The following is an 11,197-nucleotide window of genomic DNA, read 5'->3' on the forward strand; positions in this document are numbered from 1 at the left end:
TTATCTTCTCTAGTTGAGAAGATGCTTAATACTTTTTCAATAAAGTCGGGCTTGTCTAACCAACTTCATCCTAGCAAATCTAACTCTCTTTGCTTCAGTCATTTTGTACCATCCAAAGTAGTGGTCCATTCTCAATTCTTAATCTAGGTACTCTCTCAGATCTAGACAACCATCAAAATTTGAAGCTTCAACCTTTACATTCCTAAGGACATGCTTATCTTGGTCGAGCTGGTTATGGTGCGGGCATGCCCCTATAGGCCGATCTAGATCTAAGTTCCTATCTCTCTATCCTATAGTTAGTCGGAGAGACTCAGGTTCAGATTGTTTCTATCTAGCTTATTCTAATACTATTATTCTTTTATCTATGGTTTTCATAAAATTTTTCATATCATCAAACTTTTCAATCAGAGCATTAATGATGGCTACTGTATTGGGATCCATGTTGGTGTTGGGTGGAGAAATAGGATGTTGGTATCGGGTGCTTGATCTAGTGGTCATGCAGATCTAGGATGTAGGATTAAGGTGCATTAAGAAAATTAAAATACTTAAAAGTAAACTACAAAATTTAAAGTACAAAAATTTAACTTGCAAGAATTTAAATTATAAAATTTAAACTAAAAACCTAATCAACCTGCTTTGATACCATATTGATGCGGGACAATCTAAAGAAAAGAGAAAAAAATCAATCCTAAAGATCAAGCTTCCTTCTGCTTATCAACAATAAATCATGTCTGAATAAGGGCATCATTATTGTCAGGGCAAGCAATATAGTTGCCTATACTCTGCTCATGAGGCATGACTGATTGATACAAGACCAAAGTGAGATCAATCTAAATGATGTAGATAAATATCATATTAGAGATTAGTAATCAACTAGCAATAAGAAAGTAAATGAATAGATAGCAGAAATTAAACATGCTCACAAGTAAATGCAAAAAGAAATATCAATGGAATGAGGAAGAGCAAGACATTAAATTCATAAGAAAATTTGAGAAGATAATAAAAATTCAGATAGTGATAATTAAGAAACTATCCTGATTAGGACTCTTAATCTTTTAATCAAACAGATCTATCGATAAAGAACTAGGCCTTTACCAATATCAGATCTAAAAAAAATAAAAATCAAAAATCAACTGAGAATGAATGAAGGTCCTTGTCAGCTTTGATCTATAGAATAAGGGATCACTCTTTCTCTCTCACCACGATAGATGAAAATCAAGATAGATCTTCTCTTAGTAGAATAGAATTGCATGGGTAGATGGTAGAGACGAATTGGGTTCGTAGGAACACTGGGTCTTAAGTAGATGAAGGTTAAAGAGATAAGGAGGAAAGTGGGTCTCACACCCTCTCCTCGTGGGATAATTTTGGATCTCACACCCTCTCCATCTTGAAGCAATTGACACAAGTATTTATGGGATTTGTAAAATTATTCTCCCATATCTTCATGAAAGATACAAGGGTTTATATAGGACCTTAGGGGTCCTATTTCTTTAGGAATCCCCTACTCTTTATAAGGAAGAAATCAGTCCTCCTAATAAAAAAAGTAAAATATTATGTCTAATTTCCAAACAAAGTAATCTATCTTTTATTGAATCATGGGAAAGAAATCAGCCATTCAACAAAATAAGTAAGAAATCAAGGACTCTTAAGGAATCATAGGAAAGAAAGACACTCCATGTGGGGTGCTTAATGCTTGGCACAACTTTATATGAGGATCCTCGGGCACGGCACATGCTGGCATGCATATTTTCTCCCTGGACGTGTGGAGAGTGGTGGCTCTAAAAGTGACATGGTTCAAGCTAAGGTATGACCTCTTAGGACTTGCTTCTTCATAATGGTCAAATAAGGCTCCAAACCAATGCAAATCTAAGTATGGCCCTATGGATCCAAAACTAAATGCATCAAAATAACTAATTGACTGAAAATAATTAACTGAGGCAGAGTCAATCTAATGGGGCTTCTTCGATCTAAATCGAAGTCAAATCATGTCATCAACTTCTGATAGCTCTGGTGTTTGTACCAAAAGAGTTTTATGACCACAAGTGGAAGATGGATATTAGATAGAGTCTTAATTGACTTTAGTTTAAGTGGGAGTTATTGAAAAATATATCCTAAAGTTAATTGGCTATCTGTAAATGATTAAACTCTTTGTAATTCATATATGCATTATTAATAAATAAAAATTATTTTTGATAAGTTCATCATAAAAGTGCAACTTCTTTTGAACTCTTATATTATGATGAAGTTCTTAGAACTATAATATAATCGATAAAAGAGGATTTATCAAATAGTTTTTAAACTTATTCATGATCAAATGATACATTATTAACAAAGACAATAACATTTATCGAGCATAGATTGTCGTGTGTCATATGAGTTGGTTGTCCTCTTAACCAAAGAGTGTGAAGACACTGGTATGACATACGGATGATATGTAGGAGAACATCATCACTGAATAGTGACTCACTTGTGGAGAACTCTGCTATCAAGGATAGCTCACAAAGAATATGGACATAAGTATCCCTTTGATCTGAGATCATCATGGTGATTTGCAAATAACTCACAGTGCTTTGGTGTCGAATATCTATATTTTTAATATAGTGATGGAAGGCTATTAGGTATAGTCAAGTACTTATGAAGTCGGTGTGTGAGTCAAAATATGATTAACCCCTCCAGTTTATAGGAGTTAATGCATCACTGTATCTTAATCCAGTAAAATCTTGATTAGAAGAATCTTTGTGATGTATCATAAGATTTAAAAAAGATTAAAATACAATGTGGATGATTATTCCAGTATTGACAGCTAAACCCTAGGTTACCTTGAGCATTGGGGCAAAAGGGATGAATTATGTAGTAAACATATGCCGAGGTTTTTGATTATTTCTTTATAATTATTTGACCTATCCGAACGTTGGATATCATTGCTAGATGGTCACTTCGATTAGTATAAGGAGTTTTTTTACTACTGGCTTAGTATTCGAACCTATGGAGTCACGCACAAAGTCAAACGATATAGAAAAAAATTGATCAAATATTTATGTGTTCGATTTGAAAGTATGAGACTTGATTGAACATATAGATTTACTCAATTGAGAATTAAGTTATGAGTCATATAAAATTAAATATTGACTATATGTAGCTAGCACTGCACATGAGATGCAGATTTGATTTCGGGGATGAATTTGATCACATCTATGATTCAAAAAATTATAGAGTTTGGATTCAAGTCCTAATTATTTTAAATCAGATCTAATTTAATTAGGCTTGATTTAATTAAAGCTAAATTGGGTTAAATATCCAAGTTGGACTTGGACCTAAATTCTAATTAGATAAAGATTAGCAGCCTTTTCAAATTTGGTTTGAATCGAATTCGAATTGGATTCGAATTGAACCTAAACTTAAACCAAATCAGATTTGGTGCACTTAGATATGATTATCATGTAATCTCTCACCTATTGGGCTGACCAAGATAGAGGAGAGGATACTAAAAATAGCCCCCTCCCCTTGAGCATGCGGCATGGTGAAGGGAGGCGCAAGTTGGTGCCTCTCCTACTTTCATTAGGAAACCTTATGGTTAGGGAGTTTAAATTTGATTCAAATTTGGAGAGTCCTATTTCTAACCCATAAAAATATTTGATTTGATCAAAGAACTGTTGTCTATTTAAGGAGGGATGTGGAGAAGAAAAAAATGAATCAAGCATTGGTCTAGGCATAAGATCCTTGGGCATCCCATCTCCTTAGGTGTCACCTCTCCATGGGCATCTCTCTCTTCTTGGGCATCCTCCCTATCCCTTGTGGTGTGGTGTGTGGGCTCCTTTCAAGGTCTTAAGATTAAATCTCAAGGCTCTCCTTCTTTCCTCCTGAAGAATTCTTCATCCCTCTCTCCTATGTTGCTCGATGTGCGTGCGAAATAGAGGATCCATGCATCCAGATCTTGCGAAGCAAATCGATTAAGGAACCATTTCTATCTTGATCAAGTCTTCCACTGTGAATCAAGGTAAGATTTCATAAATATTATAAAAATTTTAATTGCTAATCTATTCAATTTTCTTCTTGACATCTGATGTGATTGGATAATTTTTCCTTCAGGCACTCCAATAGAGTCTGATCCCACCTGAGTCGAACTGCTGCTTCTTTCGATCTGGAGAGCAAGGAGTGCAACGAGTTTCGGGGGGCAAGACTAGATCGAAGGAATTGATATGATGCCCGCTTGAGTACGGACAGGGAGGGCACCTTCTTTTGACTATGGTCCAAAGTCTTCGACTTCTTTTGGGCCTCAATGATGGATGAAGAGGGTGCCTTCCTCTTCTTTATCACATCCTTCTTTAGTTTTTCTAGTTCCTCAGGCCTTATTTCTGTAGTTAAGAGAAGTCAACACTCATAAAAGAAAAGATTCAAACATCGAGAAGATAGGAGAAATCATCACCTTTAGGATCAGTCGGACTGATGCCAACATTGAAGAGAGTATGCTCCGACAATAACTTCTTTAGTGGAGAAATTTTGCATCCCTGTAAAGTTGTGGAGAACTTTAAATCTTCATCCCCAAGCTTTGGGACTTGAAAAATAGAATCCCTCATATGACACTAGTAAGAAAGTCTCCATTCTTTAGTGGAGGGCCCCGAAATAAAGAAAAATCAATCCTTCCAGTCATGAACCGAAGATGGAGCCCTTTTTATCAAGACAGGGATCCTCCTTGGAGGAGAGACATACTATCAATCATTAGTATGGCTCTTTATGGTATAGAAGAATCAAAAAAGAGAGATAAAAGGTTGGACTTTGGTCTTGAAACAAAGGACAATGAAGCCAACAATGAAATGAAAAAAGTTCGGAATAGTAGAACAAAAAGAAATATTAAAGAAGCAGAAAAGCTCGATGACAAAAGGATGAATGGATAACCTATGTCCGACTTTGAAGGCTTCTTCATACAATCCGATCCTACCAGGAGGAGGATCACCGATCCTATCGCTAGGGCCAGGAGGTTCTAGTTTGTATGAAGTCAGAATCCCGTATTCGGTGTGGATAAGACCCAGGTCCTCTGCACCCAATTTGGATCCGATTATGCTAGGCACAAAAGATGGTACAATACCTCACCCTTCGTCTAAACCAGTAGAAGCTTCCCTCGAAGAGAAAGATGATTCGAAAGACCAACCTTTGCTGGGACTTCTGAAACCAACCATTGAAGGACACGAGAAGTCAATAGAAAAGAAAATGGACATAAAAAAGGAAAGAAAATGCAATCGGACCAAAGAAGTGAAAAAGAAATTAAGGAAAAAAAAAAGAAAACCAACCTGTGACTGCATGAGAAGCCGAGATGGTGGATTGAAAGAGAGCCATCGATGACCCAAGAAAATTGAGAGAGATGACCAGAAGAACTCTCAAAGTAGGGAGGCAAACCGGAGAAGAAAGGAAATGAAAAGGTAGAAAAAATCTGAAAGCATGAGAAAGAGAAGGCAACAGATACGGCCCCCTTTTTATAGGCACACAAGGGTAGAACGGCCCGAATACCAAATCCTGCCTAACCGTCCAATGACTGACACTTGGCATGTCCCCATTGATGAGCAGGGGACATCAGTCGGCTCATTAATGATTTGCACTGAAAACAAGGTGCATCGCTCTTTGAATTCTGCTAACTACTCTGCTTCCTATGGTCATGATTATCTATTGGTGTGACCTTTTAGTTTGCATATGGGCTGCAAGCACCATTTCAGTAGCAATGATAACATATCTTCAGTAAGTCAAAACTCATGTACTTCCCTCATCCATACCAAACTCGGGAGTAGAAGGCATGTATTGGGGGGTAATTTGTTACCCAGATCGAAGACATAAGTCAGCAAAAAGGTATGTGATGAAGTGTATAGGACCAACACAATAGCATTATTAGGGATGAATGTGCCCGATCCTGGAGGAAGATATATCTCCCCCAAACCATGAAAGGACTGTCTGAAAGAGGTCATTGGGTGCATAACTACGGATCTCCCTGACCCTAACTTCGGATCCCAATGATCCTTATTCTCGATGACCTTCCTAAGCAGAACACTAGATTCCAGCTAGTCCAAACTTTGGCTTATAACCAAACTCCAACAACCAATCTCGATCCTCACAGTAGGCTAATATCTAAATAGGTCGATCTCAAACTTCGACAATAGATATACTTCAAACCCCATCGATCCTTATCCCAATGAACATAACTGGCCCCAGCCACCTCCTTTCTTCGATGCCTATATTCATCAGACTGCTTTGAAGCCTCCTCAATCGAAGCTGGTTCAATTCTCGACTTCATTTCAAATTCAAAGGGCCTACGGCACCACAGTTGGCTCTGAAATAGATAAGACAGATATAACTATCCAATCCCAAAGATTTTGATCAAAAATCTCACCATATCGCATCCAAATCAACTAGACAATATTTTTAAAACAGCTTTTCAGCCCTCATCTACAAAATGGCCTCGAGGGGACCCTCAAGGTATGCATACAATCTCTTCCAAAAATTCTCCTTCTCTTCTATTTTCTGAGATCTAACTTGAGCATTGAAGGATTCCCACCAAAGCCAACTCTGGATAAGACTTATTTTGCAGATCACTTCCCTGAAAGAACACACCACCGCTCCAATCTATCCGATCGAGAGCCAGATTTCAGCGGCAACAATTGTCATAAGGATAACTATTGTAAAAGAAGCTAATTATCTTTAAATTGTTGGAGTGTTGAGAAAAATACCTTGAGATTTGATCCACAATAAGCTTAAGACAAAGTCTAGGATGACAAACAAAATCCAATGAGCCCAAGAACAACTCAAATGGAGTCCAGACGGAGAAGATGCATGCAAGAGAAGGCCGAGAGTAGTTGGTACGGCCCATGGGCCATGAGGAGCCCACAGACTGGTGCAAGCCGGTGGCGGTGTGGGCCAAGCCCGGCAGCATGCTGGTGCATGGGCCGGCAGCACACTGGGTCAGCCCAGATAGGTGCAAGCGCGCACGCGCGAGCCGAATGGGCACCTAGGCCCACTTGGGTATCGCAATCCACCATGGACCATGTGGGATATCGCGGCTTATGGGACCGTGTGTGGACTGAAGGCATGATCCGACAACTGATGTAGCAACCGATGGGGATCGTATTGAAAAATATATCCTAAAGTCAATTATCTATCTATAGATGATTGTGCTCTTTGTAATTTATATATGAATTATTAATGAATAAAAGTTATTTTGATAAGTTCATCATAAAAGTGCATCTATGCATGCATTGTAGATTAAATTATTTAATCTATGTATGTTTCACTGTAAATTTTTAAAAATGCATGCATAATTATCCACCACAGTGAATTGAAGATCTTAAGACACCTCATAAATCATTGAGACTATGAGTTAGTTCGAATCAGGTCATCTAATCGGATTAGATCTAGGGTTAGAAATAAATATGGACTAAATAGAGAAATATATTAAATCTAATCAAGAGTTGAATTAGATTAGGTCAAAATTTTTGTAGATTAACCTTAATAGTTGTAGCTTAATCAAGCCTATATTTTGACCATACCAAATGGATCTGATTACGGCTTAGTAGTCGAGCCTGAGTCCTTTGGCTGACCAAATCGAAATTAATCGATTAATTGGTGTTTAAGATAAGTTTGATAGTTCGATCGGTAATTTTTAATTAACAGCTCACTTATCTGACTATTTTGATGGTGTCTAAGGCAAGCTTTGACAGACCCTCCCATCAGTCACACTTATCTGACCAATTTGATAGATTATATATTGATTAGGTCACTGATTGATTCGAGTTAACCCATGCCATTAAGGTTAATTAGTATGATTGATTCAAGTGTTCTTGAACTAGCTTATTTCTAATCCTCTTCGATGACTTTATGAAGTCAGTGGGAGGATTATCGAAATATTGGTTAATCTTTTTTTTTTTCATTCTAAATCAATTAATTAAATTTTTTAAATTATTAAATCCTTAAAATGATATAGTTATGGGAATAACTAATTCATAGCCTCTAATTAAGATACATGATAATGGGTCTAATATTTTAAATAAGCATTGGAGGTGCTACACAACTGATGTTTTTTAGGTATTGAAATTATCATTCATCATATGACAACCTCATTGTGTCTTTCAGATCAATGGTCAAGTTGATCGAGCCATACTCAGGTCTGAATATTTATTTGTTAAATACACTTGGTATGATCATATTAATGGTTGGATCTAACTAAAATTTTTAGTAGAGATTCTACATGTCTGCTGAAGAAAAATCTGATTCAAAATATATTACTAAAAATTATTTAAAAAAATAATTGGTTAAGAACCTATCCATAAATGCACAGGATATTGGAAAATGTGTCCTAAAGCCAATCATCGAGGTTATAGATGATTGTGCTCTATATAAGTATATGAATTATAAAATAATAAATATTATCTAATAGATTTATCATAAAAAATATATCTTGTAAAATAGAACTCATATGTTATGATGAAGTCTTTAGAACTACTTCCAAATAGATAAAGAAGAATTTATCATGTGGTTCTTAAATCCTACTCGTGACTAAATGATACAATTATCACAAGGATGATAATTGTATCAAGTATAGGTTGTTGTATGTCATATTAGCTGGTTGTCCTTTTAACCAAGATGTGTGGTGATACGTGTGGTGAATTTCAGTGTAGGGATAAAACGATAATTTTAAAATTTTTTTAAAATTATAATTTTATAGTAAAAATTATTAATTAATCTAATTAATTAACATGTATTAATCCTACACAAGGATCTAAATATGATATATATAGCATATATTTAAATTTGAAATTTTGAATTCTACAATAAACGTTTTACTGTTATGTGTTCAGAACACATTATCTTCGTGCAGGTAGTCGATCACTGCAGTTTGATCACCGTCGGAAAGGTCTGATCGTTGCAATGTAGCCACACAATATGTCTGACCTCTGTGGATCATCCACATGAAGCTTCCGATCTGATCGACTCCTCACGAATGCTAGTTCATTGCAGAACCCTTTCGATGGCTGATGCTGATCGAACTCCTTCGATCGGTGTCTGCCGACTCTTCGAATGCTTTGGATCATCAGCAAAGGAATTTAAGAGATTGATGAAGCTCTCACTGAAGTTTGGTGGGCTCACGACACTCGTAGCTCACCTTCTCACTTTTCGAACCCTAGGCAGAAACCCTAGGGTACTCCTAGAAAAACCCTGCGCCCTTTCTGTTTCTTTTCTTTTCTCTTCTTGTCTTTTCTTTTCTCATGTACAGAGCCTTTCTCACACCACCCTTTCTCTCTAAGAAAGTCTTTCGCATGCCCCACCTTCTCTTCCCTTTTTAAAATAGTGCACCGCATCTTTACCGCATCTTCACCGTGTGAGAGGATAAAGCTAGGTGGTTGCTCACTTGAATTCAAATTGAATTTGAATTCAAATGCCAACCAACCTATCCTTATCCACTCTAGGCAAGAGAAGAAGGGGGCATGGGTTCTTTGTGCATGGAGAGTTTATACGAAAAACTTTTTCTCATGTAGAGAATGGGGTGCATAAAAGGATAAGGTGGCGCATGGATTAGTTGCCCATTCAAATTCAAACATTATTTGAATTTGAATGGCCAACCAACCTTATCATTATCCACACAAGTGGCGCACAAGGGAGGGCGTGGGAAGGCTTCTTCATGGGATAAAATTTATGAGAACTTGTTTTTCATGAATTCAAATAGGCGCAGGTGAGGTGAGGTGGCGTAGGGAGATAAGTCAAGATGGTTTCAAATATTAAATCAACCTAATTGAACCAACCTTATTAAAATAGATTAGGCACAATTAGACTAAGTTAAACCCAACACAATTAGACTTAATTAGGCTCAATAAAATTCTAATCAAATCAGATATTGACTAAGTCCAACCCTTGATCAGATCAGGGACCAAACCACCTTGGCGATTAGGTCAACTCTTAACCTAATCGGGTCAAACCCAACTGAATCCAATTCAATTGCACTTAATCCAAAAATAATTACTCAATCAAATTGAGTTAATTAGTGATCAAATTACTAATTAAATCTCTCATAAATACTGAGTCCAAATTCGATGGGCAATCGGGCATCAAAGTCCATCGATATGAAACCTTGATCGAAGAGTCCCAAACCAGTGGGACTCTTGATCCCGGTACCCAAAATGTGTGGAACTCATGATCAGAGAATCCTGATTCTTGATCATAGAGTTCCAGACATGTAGGACTCAGAGTTCTCAAGTATTAGGACTCTTGGTCGAAGAGTCCCAATCCAGTGGGACTCTTCACCAGTCATCAGATCAGATAGGAACCTCTAATGTGTGTGACCCCGCAGGTTCGAACATAATCCGGTAGCACAAGAACCAATTCCTGTACTAATCGAAGTAACCATATAGCAATGGTACCTGACATCCAGATAGGTCGAATAGTCGCAATCGCATCATTCAGAACCTACGCGAATATGGTTACTTTATAATTCATCCCTTTTGACCCCTATGTATAGGATGACTTAGGGTTAAACTGTCAACTCTGATCAGATCATCCAAATCGTGCTCAACTCAAACAGTCCTGTGACTCCTCACTGGGACTATCCTGGTCAAGATTTTGCTAAATTGAAACACGACTGTACACAGCTCCTAAACTGAAGTGGTCAATCCCATCTTGACACATGCACCAACAAGTCAAGTACTTGACTACACCCAGCAGCCTTCCATCACTGAATTAGAAATTTAGGTAGTCCAGTGCCTAAGTGCAGTGAGTTGCTTGCAAGTCATCGTGGCGGTCTCAGGTCAGAGGGACAGTTATACCCATATCCCATCGGAGCAAATCTTGACAGCAGAAAAAGCTCTGGAGTCGGTCACATTCAGTGCAGATGTACCCTTACATCTCATCTGTATGCCATACCAGTGTCTCCACACTTCTTGGTTAAGAGGACAACCAACCCATATGGCAGACAATGATCTATGCTTGATAAATGTTGTTGTCCTTGGTAACAACGTATTATTTGATCGTGAATAGGTTTAAGGACTAAACGATAAATCTTCCTTTGTCGAGTCTAAATAGTCCTAAGAACTTCACCACAACACAGGAGTTTATTAGAAGATGAAACAATTTGTGATGAAAAATATTAAAATAATTTTTATTTAATTTATAATTCATATACTAATACAAGAAAGAGCATAACCGTCAACAGGCTGATGATTGATTT

The sequence above is a fragment of the Elaeis guineensis genome, chromosome 1 (genome assembly GCF_000442705.2).
Source record: "Elaeis guineensis isolate ETL-2024a chromosome 1, EG11, whole genome shotgun sequence".
Taxonomy (NCBI): Eukaryota; Viridiplantae; Streptophyta; class Magnoliopsida; order Arecales; family Arecaceae; genus Elaeis; species Elaeis guineensis.